This window comes from Panthera tigris, chromosome A1 (assembly GCF_018350195.1).
Source record: "Panthera tigris isolate Pti1 chromosome A1, P.tigris_Pti1_mat1.1, whole genome shotgun sequence".
NCBI classification, from domain to species: Eukaryota; Metazoa; Chordata; class Mammalia; order Carnivora; family Felidae; genus Panthera; species Panthera tigris.
In genome coordinates this window covers 236,846,533-236,868,926 of record NC_056660.1, presented here as the reverse complement: position 1 = coordinate 236,868,926, position 22,394 = coordinate 236,846,533, and positions in this window count along the sequence as shown.

The following is a 22,394-nucleotide window of genomic DNA, read 5'->3' as shown; positions in this document are numbered from 1 at the left end:
GTGGGGGGACCCGGGGTCTATGTCCCAGAAATGCGGAAAATCCAGGGAAATTTGCTTCACTCAAAGCACTACTTTATACGTTTATTCTTCAGTCCTTACCTTTTCACATATTAAATTCAGACTGTCTTCCAACGAAGTTTAAGCATTATCTTGAAAGATGTCGGGCAGAACACTGGCTTCACTTGTACACACAAAGATAACACGGCCCCTGCGATCGTACCGTGTGTAATTACACAGGTGCATCAGAATCAGCAGCTCTTGATGCAAATCACGTCACCACAGCTCTGTTTCAGCGGCGGGATTTAGGGGGAAACGTCGTTACTTTAAAAATCCCGACAATTTGAACATAAGCAGAACTAACAACTCCTCCACTTTCCCCATCGCTATAGATGTTCCGTTATTTTTATCCCCAAATGAAGTGAATGGAAACTCAGTCTTCAGAGGAAGCTGGGGCTGTCCTGCAAAACAGGAACACGGGCGCGGCACTTAGGAAGGTGAACCCAGATACACCTGCAGGACGGTCAAGCCCCCACCGGCCACCGCTTAGGTGTTCTCCACCAGAGGGGCCGACGTCTGTGCGGACACCATGCAGAACCCGTTTGCGGAAACTTCCGGTCACACTTGGAAAGTTTGGCAGGTGGCGTCTCTTCTCCTTTGATTTTTTTTTTTTCAATTTTTTTTTTCCCCCTGAAACTCCAGCTCCAGGCCCTCGACCCCCCAGTTCGATACCTTTTTTGTTAATAGATCTAATCAGCAGCGTGTTAGACAAGAGAGGCCCTTTATGGGCACAGTGTTAGGACAAGCGGAGCGCGGCTGTAGATGGCTAGAATAAACAACTCGGACCCATTCAATTACAACGCTGGGGCCCGGCCTTTATCTGGCTGTGACATCATTTCAATCAAAATGTAAAATAATACAATCCAATAGTGGGGAGAGGTAGAGATAGGACACAGGCGGCTGCACTTAGTCATTTAATAAAGAGAAGAGGAAGGTGGGGCGGCCTCCTTCTGACAGCCGGCGAGGCCTCCGGTTCCCAAACTCCATTACCTGCTCTAATAGTATTCACAAGAAGCCGGTGCAGGAAATTGTCTATTACTTTTTATTAGTGGAAGCTGTTATGCAGGATACAGCCTACTGCGCTGTTTTTTTTTTTTTTTTCTTGCTTTGTTCGTTTAATTAACAAAAGCATGAAATCTCCCTATTGGCAGCTTTTCCCCCTCCGAGCAGGGATTTTATTCATTTCTTTTGTCTCCTTTGAATTTCTTTTTTTAACAGTGATGTTTTTCAGGACTCACAGATCAGTGTGAGAAGAAAAACATAATTCAAGGGCAAATACGTCGTCTTGGCACTGGTCGGGCTGCCGAAGGACCAGCGCGGTGTGTCCTTCTCCACGGCGCTCGGTGCGGAAGTTTCCCTGATGCTTCTGAGACTGGTGGTCAGTCACCTGCTCCGTGTGGGGCTTCTCCAAACGGCCCTGCTGGTTCCACCCGTTGGGCCCGAAAGCAAGAAAGAGAAAAGGAGGTGACGTCTTAGGAAGAGGGAGCGAAGGGGCACCTGGGCGGCTGACTCGTTTTCGGCTCAGGTCGTGACCTCACCGTTTGTGGGTTCGGGTCCCCCATACGGCTCTACACTGGCACCAAGGTGCCTGCGTGGGATTCTATCTCTCTCTCCCTTTCTGTCTGCCCACTCCCCCGCCCCTTGTGCTCTGTATCTTTCTCGAAATAAATAATAATAAGCTTTAAAAATAAAGAAAGAGGCAGTGAAGTTTGTCCTGAATCAAGTTCCCGGAACCCTGGCTGTTTGGATGTGGGTGGTGGCCCTTGAACAGCCCATTCCAGTCAGTGAGTTCATTGCTTTTCCTCAAACTGTATTCAGTTTACAGCAATCGATCATTTTTAAAGGGAAACAATGGTTATCCTTCAATGTCTTTGACCATTCTGTGCAGCAAGCACACCCGTCGCACAACAACCGACTTGATGAGGTCTGGGAGGAGGTGGCTGAAGGCAGAATCGTAGGAGCCGGCCCGCGGTCACTCGGGTGCTTTCCGCATGAGCGTTTGCAGGACTGTGACACTCCAGCCTTGGGACCGCTGGGTTTGGATTTCCTCCGCAGAGAGGTAAGCGAGACGCCCCTTGCCGCCTGCCCCAGCCTCACACAGAATACAGCGTAGTTGGAAAGGTAGTATCTTCACAGAGCCAGCAAGTTCCCTCGTGACGCAGGAGCAAAACAAGAATGTTTGTGGGGCCACCAGAAAGTCGGGTCCGTGTGGAACCGGAGGTTAAGCAGGCGTCTTACTCTTGCCTCTGAATTTCTGCCAAAGCTCCACATGAGGACACCAGGCCCTCATTCTAGAAAGGGCTTACGCTCTGACCGTCTCCTGTCGTCCCGCCCACCACACGAAGGGGCGGAGGCTCGGGGGCACTCGGAGGGAGGACCTGTGCATCAGGGGAGCACGGCCAGCTTTCCGTCCCGTCCCCGACCCCCCTGCCAGTGCAGCGGCCTCCAGGGAAAGCGGAGGCAGATACTGGGAGCCCACGAGCCGGGGATCATGGTCTTTGTGCTGCCCGGGGTGGGCGGACGCTACCTGAGACCGTTCCCAGGAGAACCGCGAGAATGACCGGAAGCTTTGGGGTGGACTTGAACACGGCGCCTCCCCAGAGAACGCTGAAGAGGGAGCTTGGCCAGGAAGCCCACAGGGGTGTGTGAGGCCGGAGGGTGCAGCCGCTGGGGATGGCGTTCCTACCGTTGGGCAGGACAAGGCTGCAGGGGTCTCTCAACGGCAGGTGGAAGCGGCAGCCGGTTGTGGGCTTGAGCCCCTTCCTCTTGGGGAGATGGGCTGAGGGGTGTGTGGGTCACCATCAGATGTCCCTGGGGACCCCGCCCTGCATCCGTGCCCTTCTGCAGGGTGACCCAGAAGCTCCACTGGCGAACGCGGGTGTCTCCCCACCGCCTGGATCCCAGCTGGCCTCGTTGCCACTGTCTTCGGGCCGAAGAATGTGGCAGAGGTGACGTGCTTCTCAGCTAGTTCTGAGCCCGGGACACCGTGGGTGTCGTGGGACCCTGAGCACAGCAGGCCAGCCCAGCGGACAGGGGAGCCACGTGGCCCAGTCTTGCCGGCACCCAAGCTGACAGCCGGCTGACCCCCCGGGGAGTGAGACCACCCGGGCCCAGCAGCCACAGCCCACACCCCGCCGATGGCAGAGGCACGCGTGTGCGGAGAGCAGCCAGGCCTGGCGCAGATCCCCCGGCCGCCCGGCTGACCTGAGGGACGTCAGGCCGCCCCTGTGAGCCAAGGACGCCCCTGGGCACGGCCCCCTGGGCATCAGGGACTCCCGGAGCTCCCGGCGGACATCTTCACACCCGCCAACGCAGCCCGTGAGGGCGACCGCCTGCTGAAGATTGGCTGCCAGCTTACGTTCCTGGAAGAGGGTTCGGGTACCACAGACCCTGAAGGCTCGACCCTCCCCAGAGCCTGGGCCTTGGAGGGGCAGCCGTGGGGGCTCCAGGAGGGAGGACAACAGAGCCCCCTCCCCCCCGAGACCTCCCTGCTGCAGGGTCAGGCCTGGAGGGTGGGGTCAGAGCTGTGCATGATTCTGGCTTCTGGCTCAATGGGCGGGTGTCTCGCTGTCTGAAGCACGAATGGCCGCAGTCAGGGGACCACCTGGGAAGCCCGGGGACGGGGCCCGGTGTCCAGGAAGCCTGAGGCCCGGGGGGAGGGGGTGATGGGGGGATGCCCACTCTGCCGTCCCCACAGTTACGTGGACAGCAGTGGACGGTGGACAGTGAGGTTCTGGACGCAAGTTGGGCCTTGGTTGTGGGGACTTTGAACTTGGGTCTGAGGACTGTGGGCCCCGTTTGGCCCCTGGAGGGCTTCGAGGGCAAAGAGACACATAAAACTGCCCTTTAGACACACAAACCCATCACGGGCACCAGCACACCAGCACGGGGACACACAGCCATGGGGAGAAAGCAGGACCTGGGACCGAGGGGCGGTTTCTGGCCTGGAGCTGAGGGCACAGGGAGGGGACCAGGGCAAGGGGATGTGGAGGTCTGGAAAGAAGGTGCTAGGAAGGCCTTTGCTGTTGCCTTTGTATTTTCATCCTTGGGACACACAGTGGTGCCTGATACTTGGGATAAACAGTGGTGCCTAATACTGGGGATACACAGTGATGCCTAATAGAGCCCAGCCGGGGAGAAGAAGAACTGAGGTGCAGTCTCGCTTTCTGTTCTTAAACAAATTATCCAGTTGTCACCGTTGTGAGGTCAAAGTGTCCGCAAACTGTGGGCCTACAACACAAGCCACGTTACGGAGCAGCCTGGACCGCTGGTGTCTGGGCCTGTCGTGTCTGGGTGGCCGGCACTGTTTTGGGGGAAATAGCAGTAATCAAATGGAAACACGGAAGAACCCAGAAGAGCTGGAAAGGGCCGGATGCTCCAAGGTTGAGTGACGTCAGGGGAGGGAGCACTGGTGTTCGAGGCCTCACTGAGCCCGTGGTAACCCCGGGAGGGACGCGCCACGCCCACGCCGTCCCGACCGGGAGATACAGCTCCACGGGCCTCGGGCGCGTGGTGCGGGGCCCGTGGCTGTGGCTCCTCGTGGACAAGCCGTGCGGGGTCTGCAGACGCGTCCCCAGCGGCCGATCGCAGCACGCAGGAGTGGCCACGGAACTGGGAGGTCACCACATTGGTCACTCACCAAATCCTCGACAGATGTTCACTGTTTTCTGCTGGAATAAGTGGTCCCGCCAGGGGCTCCTCCCAAGGACTCAGGCGTCCTCCGACCGAGGTGGTAACACCAGACGCCGCCCAGGGGGCGGAGCCTTCACCCGCCCACCTGTGCACAAGACGGCTCCCGGACAGGTCACACACCCCAGAGTCTGCATCCGAGCTGCCTGCTCTCGGCGCTCACTGGGGCACCCCAGCCCGGCCGCTGGTCCTCCGTGCCGGTCTGTCCCCGCCCCCCCTCCAGTCGGCAGCCTGAGTCCATCGGGTCAGGGAAGAGCCCCGCCCCTCTGGTGGGAAACTGCCTCCTTGCTGCTGTGCACCAGGCCCGCAGCCCCCACCCTTCCTCAGCTCTCCCCGACGTCCCCTTCCTGCTCCCTCCTGTCTGCTCAGATGTCACCTCCTAGCGAGGACACGGCGGCTCCTCCTCGCCCCAAGTCTCCTTTGCTTGCCATGTGATTCGCCCCTCAAACTTGTCTCCCCCACCCCCGCCGCCATCCACTGCCGTGTGTGCCCCACGATCCCAGCCCTGGTGTTCCCGGGGATCTGTTCTCGAGACCTGGGAACGTGCCCGGAAACAGGAGTCTGGGAAAAGGTCGAGAGCTGCCCCTGCCCGGGTCCCCTCCCCCGCCCAGAGCGGCTCTGAGACAAGGTGATTCTCACCTGTGAGCCTTAAGACCCGCCTGTTGCCGGGCACCGACGTCCCCACACACGGCTGCAGGCTCACCTCCTACCCTGAGGGCTGTCTCCAAAAAAGGACAGTTTCTTCCCTAAGAGGCACTCTGGGCAGATTCCCAAGAAAACGCACAGGGCCTCTGTTCCCATGTTCATGCCGAGGTGCTTTGTCGCAGGAGACGCCCCGTTTCCCCCCGTGTGGGGCGCTGCTGTCCTCACGGGGACTCAGGCTGGCTGAGGAATCCCGGGGTCACACTTCCATCCGAGTGGCCGCCGAGGGCCTTGCCTGCTGACGGGACTGTATCACGGCCATCTTAATCCGGCTCATCTTACATTTGGCGAGGGGTTTGGAGGGCAGGGGCTCACTGCCGGAGCACCCGGGGACGTCCCGGAGCCTTGATGGCCACCCGTTGCTGACTTTGCGCATATGGCTGGCTAGGACCTTCCGGAATGTGTGAGTGTCAGCATGAATGGAAGGAAAATGTGTAACCTCTCCCACAGGCACTCTGTCTCTTGACTTCAGGGAGCTGAATCAAGCGGGAAGGCGGAGCTGGGTCACACCCCTAAGGCGACGCCCGGGGCTAATGCACCCATGAAATGACTGCGCAGCTGCTGAGGGGCAGGAAATGGGCCCCCAGCCTCCGTCTGCCTTGGGAGAGTCGGACATGGGTGCCCCTGGGGGCCACGCGCTCCTGGCCAAGCTCCCGCCCGCATCCAGGCCCAGCGAGCGTCCTTGTAGCTGGACCGTAGTCAGGCTGTGAAGGAGCTACGTTCCAATGTCCCGCTGGCCTCCCCGCACGGCGGTGCCTTACTCTTGTGACTGTGAACGTAGATTTGCTGAAACCTGACTTCGGCACACGGGACAGCTTGCCAGCGAGAGGGCACAGACGCTTTGGGGGTCTGAGCGCCGTTGGCTACTTATGCAGAAACATTTCAACTCACCGCCACGGACACACGGGCTCTGGAAGGACCTCTGACAAAGATGAGGTCTGATTCTGGAGTCGAGGGGTGGAAACTGGGAAGGCCTGAGCGGTCTGCAAGCAGATGTCACTGCAAGTGTGACTCTTCTGTTTCTAGACGTGAGTGATTCTGCACGGCCTCAGAAAATCACTGTTAACCGCATACACATATGAGTTCTCGTCCGGAAGCAGGGGAGACGCTCAGCTTGGCCACGAGGACTTGGGGGCCCTGCTTGCAGTCCCTGCGGGGCCCACCCGCCCCATCTACCTGCCGGGCCGCTGGGGCCTCTGGGGCAGACGTTCAAAGGGAGTAGCTCAGAAATGCGCAGAAGGAGCTAATTGTTCCCTGAGGAGTGTGCTGGGGGTGGAGACGAGCCAGACACGTAGCCACGGGCTGCGTGTTCCCTGGAGGACACAGGCCCTCTCGGTCACACTGTAGAGAGGCCCGTTTCGGAGCTGCAGGTAGGATCGAGGGCAGGGGGTGGAGAAGGCCTTGCTTTCTCAGCGCCTGGCCCGCAGGGGGTGAAGTCCCAGGATGGGGCACAGGCAGGTGGTTCCCTCGGGGGAGCAGAATCGCTCCTGGGACAGAGAGGAGGACAGCCGGGCCCCAGGAGGCACCAGTGTCACCGCCGGGAGGTCGTGAGGCTGAGCTCCTATGCGGCCGCTGTGCCCAGCCCTGCTGTGCTGAGGCTCTGCCCGCATCACCCCCAAGCTTCTGGGGTCTCGGTCGGCTGAGAGCCTTCTCCTGGCTGTCCTCGTGGCGGGAAGGCTTTTGGCGAGGTGGTGGAAGGAGCCACAGTGGGAGTTCGGGCCGGACACGGGACACAGCGGAGCCTTCCAGAACACCCCTGCCCCGCACCCCCAGAAGCAAGGCTGGCTGAAGTCACTGGGTGTCTGTCCCTCAGGAGGCTGGGACTTCGGGCCTCTGGAGATGAATCCTGGCGTCCCTGTGCCTCGCAAGCCACCGCAACAGGACATGTGAGGGCGCGGGCGGCTCCCTGTTCTCCCGTCGAACATCTGGTCTCCTGAGCTCAAGCAGTTTGTCCCCTCCCTCCTGGTCTGCCTGTCCCCGCAGACGCCTCTGGTGTCCAGGGGGCCTGAGCTCCCACGGGGAAGGGCTGCTTCCACATCTTCACATTCTGACAGGTGCCTTGTCCGGGGTCTCCTCCCCCGGGGGGGGGGTGGATGTGAGTCTATGGACCGGACGGTGTGAGGACGTCTAACCCTCTGGGAAAATAAAGTTGGGGGCGGCTGGTGCCTTCAGTTGGGTTGTTTTCAGATTCATGGATGTTTCTGTTCTGCCTCATTTTTCCTTTTACAAGTCAGTTTGGCACCTAAACGAAAAAGAACATTTGACAGTTAGGTCAACGTGTCCCAAGACTTCGCTGGACTTGGGGGTTCGGACGGAGGAACATCCCTCTGGCAGTGTTGGGACCGTACGTCCAGGCGGCTCTCACGGAGCTCGCTGTGGCTGTGCTCACAGCCGGCTGACAGCCCTGAGTGATTGCTTTTTAGTTTGTTTGTTTATGTGGAGAGAGACAGAGACAGTGGGAGCAGGGAGTGGCAGGAAGACGGGGACACAGAGTCCCAAGCAGGTTCCGCACTGTCAGCACAGAAGAGCCCAAGCTGGGGCTCGAACTCAGGAACCATGAGATCATGACCCGAACCGAAATCAAGAGTCGGAAGCTCAACCAAGCGCCCCCACCCCGAGTGAGGTCGGAACGTCAGTCCGTGCGATTTGAAGCCTCCGCTGTCGTGAGCACGCCGCTCGTGGTTGTGGTTTTCTACCCTACGTGGCGTGAAATGACTCCCGCCCAAACCCGCGGGCTCACCTGCGGTGTGATGGCCTGGCTCTGGGGCTCATGGCAGCAGGAGGCCACGCGCAGCGGGGGACACAGACTCTCTGGAATGGGGACCTCGTTTCAGGATGTGGCTTGTGTCGTGTGGCTCCGGGGAGGGGACGCTGCTCTGGGCTGGATTCCGTCAAGAAGCTGGACGGGTCTGTGACGGTGCGTCTGACACATCACATCTAGCGGGTGGGGGAAGACATCGCACGTCTGGTGAGGAGCATGGGGAAGAGGGTGCTGTCTGGGGACACGCTCAGGGCTGTCTGCTCAGACGTGGCAGGAATAGGCTCATCTGGGCACGGTGCTGGACAGACCTGGGGCCCGCTGTGCGGCTGGTGGGGGGGAGCGCCCTTCCTGTCCCGGGGCGGCCCCTGGGGGTCAGAAGAACCCCCCAAAGCAGGGGGCCCACTCGGCCCTGCTCACTGAGGTCGCCCTACTGGCGGGAGCTGCCCTCCTGCGTTTTAACCACCGAGACCCCGACTCCAGACCTCACGGATGGCGCTTCCCCTGCGGAGATCAGGAAATGCCCACTGTTTCCTCGGTTCGCGGAGGATTCCCGGGAATTTCATGTCAGCTCATCAGTGACCTTGGGAGGAAGAAGGAGGTGGTGTCAGAGCATGACCGTGGCCGGGGGCGGGGCGGGGGCCAGCCCGGCGCCCTGCCCCGAGTTCTGGGGTCTCCTGAATTCATGCACCCAAGTGGAACTACAGTCGATCAGATGAGATGCCTGATCACTTAATATCTCTCTGGGGTGTTTTGCCAACCTTGGGCTATTTTCCTCAAGAGATTTTTACCTTTTTGTCAAAATGGTAAAGCACTCTTTTCTGTGAATTGCTTTCATTTTTCATTTCAGTGGAAGGAAGTGATTGGAGGCTGGCTCCCCGCTGGGCGCGGCCCGGGGGACTGCGGGTACAAGCCTCTGCCGTCTGCTCCCTGCAGTTTAAAGTACACGTCGTTTCCAAAATGCCCCTCTACTTAGGCATCGGTCGACTGTTGCCTGCACGCTTGGAGGCACCCACACGCATGTGCAAGCGCGTCCGTGTGCCCCTGTGCATGCTGTGCACGTGTGCGGGGGCCGTCTGCCCCTCCCACCTATGACAGCATGCCCGCCAGGCACCGTCCTGAGCCCTGCTGGGGTATCGCCAGCACATCCGGCCCTTCCCTCAGAGGGCCTCCTGGGCCACAGTCCGTGTGGGCCTTGTGGGGGGTGTGGGGCCCTTTCCAAAGGGCTTCCTTTTAATAAAGACAGAAACGTGAACAAAGAGTGAAACGCCGTGTGACGATCGCCGCGCTAGTGATGAGAACTCAGTGCGCACAAACCACAGAGGACAGGACCATGGATGCTTCCAGAGAATTGCACCCAGGGTGATGGCCCCCATGGAGTAGTGGGTGAGCCATGGATTCTGGGATAAATCAAGCTCACAGGGCTTGCTTTGTGGCCGACGAGTGTCCCGTGGGGGGACGGCAGACCCAGGAGGACCCAGGTACTAGCCCACAAGGCCCTCTGGGGGCCTGTCGGCAGCTGCAGTGTGAGGGGGCAGGGCTGCCAAGGAAGGGGGGCCTGGCCCTGGGCTCCCGTCTGTGACAGGTGGCCCGAGAAGTCCTGATGCTCCAATAGTTAGTTTTAGGAACTCAGGTTGGACAGGTTCTGAACATCTCCTGTGGTCATCAGAGACTTGCTGTGGCCTGAATGTGCCCCTCACCCCCCACCGTATGCTGCAGTCCTGACCCAGCTGTGGGGGCACAGCGAGAGGCCATGACCCAGGCGAGGCCCTTACCCAGCCCCCACGCTGAGTGATACGTTTCCGTCGTGGGTAAGCCACCCTCTCAGTGGAATGTGGCCATAGGGGCTGGACGGGTTAAGACTTTTCCAAATCTTTGCATCAAATTCAGGGGGAAAAGAAAATAAAACCTATTGTTTGGAACTGTGATCCTAAAAATAAAATGCACAGTTTTCAACTTTGTTCCGCAGATGCGGTCCGGACGTTGACCCAGTCCGTGAACACGGCCAGGCTGCGGAGCGGGGCCGTGGAAAAGAAGACAAAACCCACGCACCGGTCCACGTTCTCCCCAGAAGGTGTTCTGACTGCTGCATGCTGCGGTAACCCAGTGGACACAGCACTGCGTCTTACTGGGTCCAGTCCCGAAGCCTTGAATCCACCCTTCAAGCTTCATTAACCCCGAGACTCACACACTAGACCTCTCCCAGGTCCCGCGGGGACAGCGTCCCTGAGGCCCCGGCCTGGGGCGGGGGACTCGCTTGGGGCGGGCGGGTCTCGGATGCCCCTCTCCTCGGTGGTGTCGACGCGGGTCCTGAACCCTTTGCTGGTCCCAGGGTGGAAAGAGAAGGTGGATCCGAGTCCTCCCTTCTGTCTTCCCGTCTCCTCTCTCCCTCCTCCCTTTTATTTCCTAAACAAGCTAAGAGTTTTTATAATTCATCACCTGGCTGACAGATGAGTTCTGCTAGAGAATATTAGAAAATGTCTCAAATCTCATATATATGCTAATGGTATGCCGAGGCCGGCCGGTGGTGTGCCGGAGTTTTAATCTGTCTTGGCCGGTGTGGAAAGTGCTGGAGACAGTCACTGCGCCCGACAATTTATGATCAAACAGCTGAATTGTGAAGGAAGAAGGACATGCAGAAAGGGAGAGTAATTTTCTGATTTAACAGCGTTGTTACTACAAATAAAGAAATCTTGATTTTGACTGCACTCGACATTAAATGAGTTTCCTGTGCCCTGTGCTGAATTTTTCATTTCCAGATCCGTATAAAGTGCCCTGCTTAGATACAAGTGACAGATAAGAAGACGGCTGCATATGGAAATCAAATGTGTATAATAAAGCCATCTTCTGTTTATTAAATAAACACATGTAGATTACTGTGGTGCCGGACGCACTGATAATTCTTCTTTGTGCCCCCCTTTCTTTGCAAGTCACAAAGAATCTTATTTAACAACCGCTAAGATCTGGGCTCTTTGGTGTATTACCTTCTCACCATCCAGGGGGGTCGGCCTCTGGAATTTACGGACAATGCTTTATTTTGCCTCTCCAGTCCCCGCTTCCGTGTATTACTTCAGTACATCATCGTGAGCACCTCGGTAATTTTGGAAGATACGCCATTACGTTGTGTCTGCCTAATATTTACATTGTAGGAATGGTCGGATGGGCCAGTAGGACAGGACCGCTAGTCTGAAGAGGGACGGGAGAGCAGCAAAGTGTGTGTGCGTCAGGCGACGGGAAGGCAGGACGCAGTAGCCCGGAGCCTCCTGAGAAGACCACCGTTTGAGCACCTGAGCAGCCCAGGTGGAAAGGAGGGGCCACACCCAGCAGCCCACAAGGCGTTGTCAGAGTCAATTCCCCATCGGTGCTCCCCGGGACGTGATTGGTCGTTTCGGCCAACGGAACAGGAGGGGATGTGTTAGGGCCGCAGACATCAGAAGGCGTCTTGGAGGCACGTGGAGGTGGCCCGGTGGGAGGGGCCAGCACGTGGGCCCAAGTCGTTGCTCTCCTAGGAGATCCCACATTAGCAAAGAAGTGCTGAGTTTCTATGTTCCTGGACTGGCGAAGTGACATTTTCCAGATGTTCCAAAGGTAGGGTAGTTAGGTTAAGTTAGGGTTCCAGTCAGGGCCAAAATGCGGCATAAAAGTACAAAGTCCTTCAATTTTCTTCAAGTTTCAATATAAACCTAGATTCTCAAACATAGAAAGGGAATAATAAAAGCAACCTTTATTTCTTCTTACACTGTTACCAGCTTTAAAAAAATTTAGCTGTCATCTTTCCATCATCCATCCATGATTTATCTTCCATCTTCTGTCTATGCCTATCTATCTATCATCTATCTATCATTTATCTATCTATCATCTATTATCATCTATGTATCTATCATCTATGTATCTATTACCTATCTGTCTATTATCTATCTGTTATCATCTATGTATCTATCATCTACCTATTATCTATCTATCTATCAAGCATCTTTCTATCATCTATTATCATCTATGTATCTATTACCCATCAATCATCTATTTATCAATCATTTATCTATCAATCATCCATCTATCATCTGTCTATCAATCATCTATCATCTGTCTATCTACCTATTATCTATCTATTTATCTATCTATCTATCTATCTATCTATCTTCTATCATCTATCTTTTATCTATAATCTATTATCATCTACATATCTATCATCTATCAATTTTCTACCAATTATCTATCTATCTATCTATCTATCTATCTATCTATCATTGTCTATTATCTATCTGTTATCATCTGTGTATCTATCATCAATCTATCATCTATCATCTACCTATTATCTATCTATGTATCTATTTATCTATGTATCTATCAACCATCTATCATCTATCTCTTATCATCTATGTATCTATCATCTATCAATCATCTATCATCTATCAATCATCTATCATCTATCTACCTATCATCTATCTATCTTCCATCTATCATCTGTTTTACTTAGCTCACTTTATTTCCTTTCTTATCTTGAACATACACTACCTAGCTTTTATTCAAAAAATTTGATAAGGAGAACAGCAGGTTACACGTGTATGCACATGGCGATCCCGTATGTTACCACAAGGTCTGGTCGAAGGTTAAATCAGTCTCACACAGTGCTTCTCAGGAGGTGGCTTTGTCCTCTGCACCTCTAGTTTCATTAGCAATGTCCGGAGACGTTGTCGATTGTTTAAACCCAGGGAGGCAGCCAAAGGGTTTCTACTGGTGCCTGGTGGGTCGGGACCAGGGACGCTGCTGTATACCTGCTGTGCACAGGACGGCCCACAACAGGGAGAGTAGGTGCCAATCTGCAAGGGCACTGGGGCGGACGTAGCAGCCTGGACAGACAGCATAGGACGTGGTCAGATGAAGAGGTGACAGGCCTGACCCGGAAGGTCAGAGAGGGGTGGTCTGGACCCCATGCCCCCTTCAGCTGTGCGAGTGTGGGAGACCCTTTCCTGTTCACCTTCCAGCTCTGTGCCAATGAGTGCATGTGACGGGGACACTTTCTGCTTCATTCTCTCTTTAGAGAAACACGTGTCCTCAGATTGGTGCTGGAATCTGACATCGGGGCTGGAAACGGCACTGGCCTGCTGTGGGCTGGATGAGCATAGCGAGAGAGGCCAGGCCAAGCGGGCCGGCCTGCAGCCATGGTGGCCGGTGCGGAGCCCCATTTAGCCAGGTCACACTGAGATACCAACACTGACATTTCAGGACCCAAATCAGCCACCCAACTGAGAGCACCGCGAGAAGATACCGGAATTTTTTAAAAGTTTGTATTTAAATTCCAGTTTGTTAACGTACAGCGTGATGCTAGTTTCACGGGCACAGTGTAGTGACTCAGCATGTCCATACGCAGTGGGGCTCAGCACAAGTGAGACTCTTAATCCCCATCACCTGTTTCCCCCACCCCCCGCCCACCTCCCCGCTGGTGACCATCAGTGTGTCTCCATAGTTAAGAGTCTGTTTTTTGTTCCTCTCTCTCTGTTTTCTCTTTGCTTGCTTGTTTTGTTTCGTAACTTCTACATGCGAGTGAAATCATACGGTATTTGTCTTTCTATGACTGACTTATTTCGCTTAGCAAAATAGACTCTAGTTCCAACCATGTTGTTGCAAATGGCAAGATTTTATTCTTTTTGATAGCTGAGTAATATCCCACTGTGTGTGTGTGTGTGTGCGTGTGTGTGCGCACGTGTGTGTGTGCCACATCTACTTTATTCATTCATCACTTGGACTGCTTCTCTATCTTGTATATTGTAAATAATGCTGCAATAAATGTCAGGGTGCATGTATCCCTTCGAATCTGTATTTTTGTATCCTTTGAATAAATACCTAGTAATGCATTTGCTGGGTCATAGGGTAGTTCTATTTTTAATTTTTTGAGGAATCTTCTCACTGTTTTCCAGAGTGGCTGTACCAGTTTGCATTCCCACCAGCAGTGCAAGAGGGCTCCCCTTTCTCCACATCCTCGCCAACACCTGTTGTTTCCTGTGTTATTAGTTTTACCATTCTGACAGGGGTGAGGTGGTATCTCATTGTGGTTTTGATTTGTGTTTCCCTGATGATGAGGGATGTTGAGCATCTTTTCATGTGACGGTTGGCCATCTGGATGTCTTCTTTGGAGAAATATCTGTTTGTGTCTTCTGCCCAAGTTTTAATTGTATTATTTGTTTCTTGGGTGTTGATTTTGATAAATTCTTTATAGATTTTGGATACTAACCCTTTATCTGATCTGTCATTTGCAAATATCTTTTCCCATTCCGTTGGTTGCCTTTTAGCTTTGTTGATCGTTTCCTTTGCAGTGCAGAGGATTTATCTTGATGAGGTCTCAGTAGTTCATGTTTGCTTTTCTCTCCTTTGGCTCCAGAGATGTGTTGAGTAAGAAGTTTCTCTGGACACTGTCGAAGAGATTACTGCCTGTGTTCTCCTTGAGGGTCTTGATGGCTTCCTGTCTCACATTTAGGTCTTTCATCCATTTTGAATTTATTTTTATGTACGGTGTAAGAAAGTGGTCCAGATTCATTCGTCTATATGTCACTGTCCAGTTTTCCCAGCACCACATGCTGAAGAGACTGTCATTTTTCCGTTGGATATTCTTTCCTGCTTTGTTGAAGATTAGTTGATCATATAGTTGTGGGGTTTCTGTTCTGTTCAATTCATCTGTGTGTTTGTTTTTGTGCCAGTACCACACTGTCGTCATGACTGTAGCTTTGTAATATAGTTTGAAATCTGGGATTGTGATGCCTCCAGCTTTGATCTTCTTTTTCAGGATGACTTTGGCTTTTCAGGATCTTCTGTGGCTGCCTATAAATTTTAGGACCAGTTGTTCTAACTCTGAAAAATGCTGGTGGTATATTGACAGGGATTGCATTAAATGTGTAGGTTGCTTCAGGTAGTATAGACACTTTAACAATATTTGTTCTTCAAATCCGTGAGCATGGAATGTTTTCCACTTCTTTGTGTCTTCTTCAATTTCTTTCATCAATGTTTCCTAGTTTTCAGAGTACAGATCTTTCACCTCTTAATTAATTTTCTTTTAAAGTAAATGTATATCCAGAAGTTTTATTTATTTTTTTAAGTTTATTTATTTATTGAGTGAGAGAGAGGAGAGAGAGAAAGAGAGAGGAAGAGGGGCAGAGAGAGGGAGAGAGAGAATCCCCAGCAGGCTCTGCACTGCCAGCACAGAGCATGATGCTGGGCTTGAACTCAGGAACTGTGAGATCATGACCTGAGCCGAAATCAAGAATTGGATGCTTAACCAAGTAAGTCACCCAGGTGCCCCACCTCTTCGGTTTATTTCTAGGTGTCTTATTGTTTTTGGCACAATTGTAAGTGGGGCTGGTTCCTCAATTTCTCTTTCTGCTGCTTCATTATTCGTGTATAGAAGAGAGGACATTGTAATTTTTATTCACATCAACTTATGCTCCCTTTGAATCTTGACTTCACATCCCTTTTATAAGCTCTTTATTCCAGGAAACCCCATTCTTATAGTATGGCTCTAATGAGGTGCGAGGGGCATTTACAGTGTTAGCTTTTATTTTTGAAGACAGAAGAAATTGCTTCTTGAATGTACACAGTGAAACCGCACCAACACGCTAGAACAGATCCCTCGAGCGGGTTTCGTTCTGTGTCGGGGGAGGTGTGCACGCTTATTTTAGAAATACTTCTTTGTTTCCAAGCCAAGGAGACGCTGCTACGGGGGAAGCCAAAACAGATTTCCTGTTTACTATTGGGTACATGAAGGTGTGGTTTTTCTGCTGCACACTCCTGTCTTGCCAGCATCCGCTGGCTTGTGAAACGCAGGGCTGGCTTTTAAGTCCCTGCGCAATCCCGGGAAGCCAGAGAGCGTGGGTTCCCTCTGTCTGTACGCCCCCATGACCGCCTCTTGATTGTCTTTCCCTTGATTCAGTCATCCCCATCGGGATGTGGGGCGGAGCCGGTCCAGGGCGCCCTGGTTCCCTGCAGACAGCTCTCCATTGTGAGATAATAACTTACAAAAAGAGATGCAAACGTCTTTTCCCTACTTGTGTGTTCAGACCATAATCTGATACACCCGGAGCTCAGCGGTCTCTTCCTCCAGCTCCTTCCACGTGAGGACAAACTTCAAAGTGAGGACGGACAGAGGGAGGCAGGGAGAGCACGTGCAACGAGGAGGCCCCGCGCCGGTGTGTGGGCCGTCCCCCTGCATCAGCACCGCGGCTGAAGGACAGCTCCCTGTTTCACCGCAGGGAAGCGCTTCCAGGAGGGGGACCCTGCCTCCCTTCCTCATAGAAGGTTCCGGCATTCACCTGCAGATGCTGTCTGGCCCAGAGCAGGAGAGACGCTCCTCCCAGGGCAGCGGGGAGCTGGCCGCGTGCACCGCACTCACACTCGCGCGCACAACTGGCCAGCAGGCCTGGGCACGAGGGCGGAGTCTGGCCGATTCCCTAGCGGCCACGCCCTCCAGCTTTCTTCCTCCTTGTCTTCTGTTTCCAGGAGCCCACCCTTCACGTTTGTTTTAGAAACAGCATTTCTTGGATATTTAGAGACCAGAGGAAAGCATACAGATACAAATAAGAACACATTAATATTTTCATCAGGGTAAATCCTAGCTCTCTTCTATTTTTCTCTATAAAATAAAAACAGAAACATTAGTAAAGTTAGAACACACTCAAGTAAACGTGACAATTGTACTGTGTTCTTGCGTTGTAGGTACTTAAATAATTACATGTCACTTAATGGCTGGGATGTTCCTTAATTTGCTCAGCTGCCTCCACATCCTCAGATCTAATTTGTGATCAGCTTTCTCCCTGATGATAAGAGGGTGTGGTGCCCCCCGAACAACGCCTGGCCCCAGTCGTGTAGACCTGAGACGCTGGAGGCAGCAAGGAGGCCCCGGAACAGAGACAGCGGTGCTGGCCGCCGGAGAATCACCGTCCTGGTCCGGCGTCCCTCCCCTCCGGGCGCCTCCCCGTCCCCACATGAGTGCCCACCACAGCCCTGTGAGGCCGGCAAGGTGCAGTGAGCACCCCTGCAGCTGCAGAGGGGAGACCCGACCCCGGAGGTGGGGAAGGAACTGCACCTGCCTCACCAGCCATGCCACGGAGGGGCCACCGGCCGCCCCTCCCTGAGCACCTGCTTCCCTGAGCACCTGCTTCCCTGAGCACCTGCTTCCCTGAGCACCTGGCTGCTGCTCCTTCTCTGCTTTGGGACCTACGTGTGAACATTCTGGGGCATTCCAGACCGGCTGCCTCCCCCGTGCCTGCTGGGCCCAGCCTTCAGCCCAAGGCTCCAAGCCCTCCCCATACTTGACCTTCCTGACTTCCCTTGCAAGGACATTCTCCTCGCCCCTGAGTCATGCCTCAGCATCCCGCGGTCGGACGGGTGTAACTCTAAGCTGTGACACTGCCTGGCAACAGCGTGCGCCACTCACACCCTCCCATGACCTCCAGACCCCCCCTCCCCTGACCTCCAGACCCTCCCCCTCCCGTGACCTCCAAACCCTCCCCTTCTCGTGACCTCCAAACACCTCCCCTCCTGTGACCTCCAGACCCTCTTCCCTCCGTGAGCTCCAGACCCTCCCCAGACCCTCCCCCTCCCGTGACCTCCAGACCCTCCCCCTCCCGTGACCTCCAGACCCTCCCCCTCCCATGACCTCCAAACCCTCCCCTTCTCGTGACCTCCAAACACCTCCCCTCCTGTGACCTCCAGACCCTCTTCCCTCCGTGAGCTCCAGACCCTCCCCAGACCCTCCCCCTCCCGTGACCTCCAGACCCTCCCCCTCCCGTGACCTCCAGACCCTCCCCCTCCCATGACCTCCAAACCCTCCCCTTCTCGTGACCTCCAAACACCTCCCCTCCTGTGACCTCCAGACCCTCTTCCCTCCGTGAGCTCCAGACCCTCCCCAGACCCTCCCCCTCCCGTGACCTCCAGACCCTCCCCCTCCCGTGACCTCCAGACCCTCCCCCTCCTGTGACCTCCAGACCCTCCCCCTCCCATGACCTCCAAACCCTCCCCTTCTCGTGACCTCCAAACACTTCCCCTCCTGTGACCTCCAGACCCTCTTCCCTCCGTGAGCTCCAGACCCTCCCCAGACCCTCCCCCTCCCGTGACCTCCAGACCCTCCCCCTCCCGTGACCTCCAGACCCTCCCCCTCCTGTGACCTCCAGACCCTCCCCCTCCCGTGACCTCCAGACCCTCTTCTTTACGCAGCAGGTCTGAGGGGGCACCCACTTACATTTGCCCACCCAGGCGCTCAACAAAAACAAAAGCACAAACAAAATCAGATAACCCCAAGACTCTTGCTGGAAAGCTCTGTGAAGGGGAGAAAACGTGCCGCTCCTGCGTCCCGCTGCTTCCGTGCAGTTTGGAGACACGAAGGTTCTGGAGTGACCTGTGGACGCTCACACACACCAGGTGCACAGTCGCTCCCCTGCCGACGTGCCCCGCCTGGATTCCTCCTCGAGAAACAGGTATTTCTAGACTCATCTTCACACGTCCCCAAAACAAACCTGTTTCCCCCAAACTTGTTCCATCTCTTGTGCTGATTGTTTTTCTCAGTGAAAGGAACCGCCTTTCACCGGCACGTATGTAGCCGGGTAACTGAGCTGGTGTTGGCTTTGACCCCGTCTCCCGTGCCCCCCGCCACGCCTGCTGATCACACCGTCCTTCTGACGCCCCTTCCGGAGGCGCTCACTCCCTCGGCGCCGCGTCCCCCAGTGGCCCCTCTGAGCTCTCAGCTGGACTCCGGCGCTCCACCCTGGGGCGCCTCCTCCAGGGTCCTCCCGCTCACGTGATTCTGAGCCCCATCTCACAATTATCGGAGACTTCCTTTCCGACATCTCTCCTCCCAGGAGGATGGTTGACACAGTCACGTGGGTCCTGGAGAGGGAGCCTAGCCGTCCCCCCAGATGCCTGTTGTTCTCTGGCCTGTCCCACCGTCCACCCCACACTGCTTGCCCAGCGCATCCAGGAGCTTTGGGCGGGATATGCCCATCGTGCAGTGCAGGATGTTTCTACCCCCAGCCCCGGCCAGGAGCTCCCAGTCCCTGTGACACTCAGAATGTCCCCCACATGGGGTGTTACATGACTGAAAACCAGTGGGGTCACATTTAAGGATCTCCTATCAATCTGTCTATCTATCTATCTATCTATCTATCTATCTATCTACCTATCTCTCTACTTATCTATCTATCTATCATCATCATCATCTATGTATCTAATCTATCTATCTGTCTACTTATCTACCTATCATCATCATCATCTATGTATCTATCTATGTATCTATCTATGTATCTCTCTCTCTTTCTCTCTCATCTATCCATCAAGGGAGAGAGAAAGACTTTAGAAAATGGCCTCACACAGTGGTGGGGGCTGATGAATATGAAATCTGCAGGGTGGACAGCGGGAAGGAGACCCAGGGAAGCACTGTCGTGTCCACAGGCCGTCTGCTGGCAGGAGTCCTTCTTGCCTGGGGAGGAGAGCCTCTGGTCTCTCCAGGCCTTCAACTAATTAGATGAGGCCCACCCATGTCAGGGTAGGGAGGGGACTGCTTTACTCAAAGCTCACCATTTTCAGTGTTAATCTCCTCCAAAAAGCATCTTCACAGAAACACCCAGAAAAATGTTTGACCCAAAATCTGGGAGCGGTGGCCCAGGCAAGGTGACACAGAATAACCTGTCACAAGAAGACTGGGGCACGTGCTCAGGTGACTCAGCAGTGCTTGAACACACACCTACTTCCTCTGTTGCTGTGGGATGGGCAGCTCACTGCTGGAACCGCTCAAAACCCTTCTGCACTTTCTACACACCCTGTCTTGTGGCTCACGGTCACATGGCTAAAGGGAGGGGCATGCCTGGGGCCCAATGGTGAGCAGAGCAAGTGTGGGCAGGGGAGCAGTCCTTGTGGCCACCAGGCAGGACTCCAGAGATCACCTGGGAAGGACGGTACGAGATAGAAAATGATCTGTGTCCCACAGTTAGACGGATCCCCGCGTTACTTGTTCCAGGATTTTCCAGACATTTTGTCCTGTTACGGCATTTTTCTAAGGTGTGGTTTGTAAACATTTTTTAATGTTTATTTGTTTTTGAGAGAGAGAGAGAGAGAGAGAGAGAGAGAGAGAGAGAATGAGTGGGAGAGGTGCAGAGAGAGAGGGAGACACAGAATCCAAAACAGGCTCCAGGCTCTGAGCCATCAGCACAGAGCCCGACACGGGGCTCGAACCCACGAACTGCGAGATCGTGACCTGAGCTGAAGTCGGACACTTAGCCGACTGAGCCACCCCGGCGCCCCTCTAAGGTGTGATCTGTAACTGCTTCAAGGGGAGAAAGAACTTGTGTGTAAAGCAGTGCTCCACAGTGGTAACTGTCCCTCCTCCCAGCAGCTGGAGGAGGGACACGGACACACCCCGTCGGGCTGGTCTGTTTCCCGTGGAAACCGCTGTCCTCACTTCCCGGGGCGGCCGCCGTATGTCCGGGTCATCGCGGCCCCACCAGACCCGCCGCAGAGGGCAGGGCGCCTCCCCACCCCCGTCGGAGCGGCTGAAACGCCCTGGGTTAAGTGTTATTGATCTCAGAGCAGTGGCGTATTTCTTGGCGGTGTGATCGAGTTTCAAGCTGGTTCCCATTGAATTAATTTTTGTTGCTCGGTGTTTGAAGTTCAGACAGGAATAATTGGCCTGGGAAGGAGTCTGCGCGTTCTTGCCGAGTAATGAAGCTGGAGGCAGGCGTGAGCCCACCTCTCCAGGGAAAGGTTTGATTTTGAAGTCTTTCTGTGGTTTCCAGGAGGCCGCCTGACTGCCTGTAGCGGGCAGGAGACGAGGCGGTGGCTGGGCAGCTGGGCAGGTGCTTCTGGCCCCAGCTTTGTGTGGCGAGGTTTCGTCCTTTGATCGCCAGCGAGATCCGGGGCCCCCGGGATTGCGGCGTGAGCAGAGGACACGGGCCACACCCCTGCTTCACAACCTCCTTGGCCTGCAGTCACCCCGAGACAATGCCGCACAGGAGCCGGCCCCGCAGACCCTCACTTTCTCCTCTGGCCTGGTTTCCCTCCTCCGCTTCCTTTCGGTTACATGTTGGTCCTACCCACGTTCAGGTGTGGGGGTGCACTCTCTCCAGCCTCACCCTTCCTGGGGGACCGGGAGCGCCTCTCAGGGGCCACTTCCCACTGGGCTCAGGGGCACCAGACGCCTTGGCTGCGGAGGAAGACAGTCCGTGGCCGCACATGTGGCCGGAGTCTCCTGGCGTGTCCATCCACGCAAAGACCAAGTGAGGGGCAACCACCATTTCATCAAAAGGTGGTGGAGAAGGTGGTTTAGGCATTGCCCTTTCCAGTTGGAGAGCTGGAAGACTGGAGACTCCAGCTGGAGTCTCTCCACTGGGGGGGGGGCGTCCCACCCAGTGTGGTTTAGAGGTGACCCTTTCGATCGGCACCCCACATCTTGAATCGGCCGTCCCGTTGTGCACAGCTCGACACCCTCCCGGGCAGGGTCCTCGGGACCCCTGAATGCCACACACCCTCTGCTCAGTGTGTGGTAGCCGGGGGGGGGGGGGGGTCTGTGCACATGACACGAAGCTCCAAGCCCAAGAAGGCCGGGCGTGGGGAGGCAAGCTGATCACCGTGCAGGCTGCTCAGAGCCTGGGTGTTTGGGTAACTGTGCTCTCTGGAACTTTAATCCCCTGTAAAAATCTGCTGCCTCTTTTATTGATTTTTAAATCCAATTGTCATTACATTAGACTTCTCTTCAGCTAATCTTATCTTCCCCCCAAATTTTACAGAATCAGGTGGAGAGACTCCTGGCACAAAAACTCTTTGATTTCAGGGAAGAGGCAAGGTCGGCAGAGGCGGAAAGGGCAGGGAGGTGCTGAGTCCTTTTTCCTTCCCTCGCCTGTGATGGCTGCCTCACCCAGCCCGGGACGGGGCGTTCCCCAGAGGCCCCGCTCGTGTCTGGTTCGCGCCCCACCCTGCGTCTGGGAGCGGACCTCGTTCCTGCTGCCGGAATGAATGAGGGTGACATCCAGAGATGACCTCATCCGATTTCAGAGACGTGTTCCCGGGGCCCTGAATCCGAGATCGGCTCACTCTCTCATTATTCCTTCAAAAGATGCTGTTGTGGGACTTGAAGCCCGGAAAGACAATGGTCAGCCCAGATTTATTACTATTAACCACTCAGAAGATAGAGATTTCCAAATGTTTCCAGGGG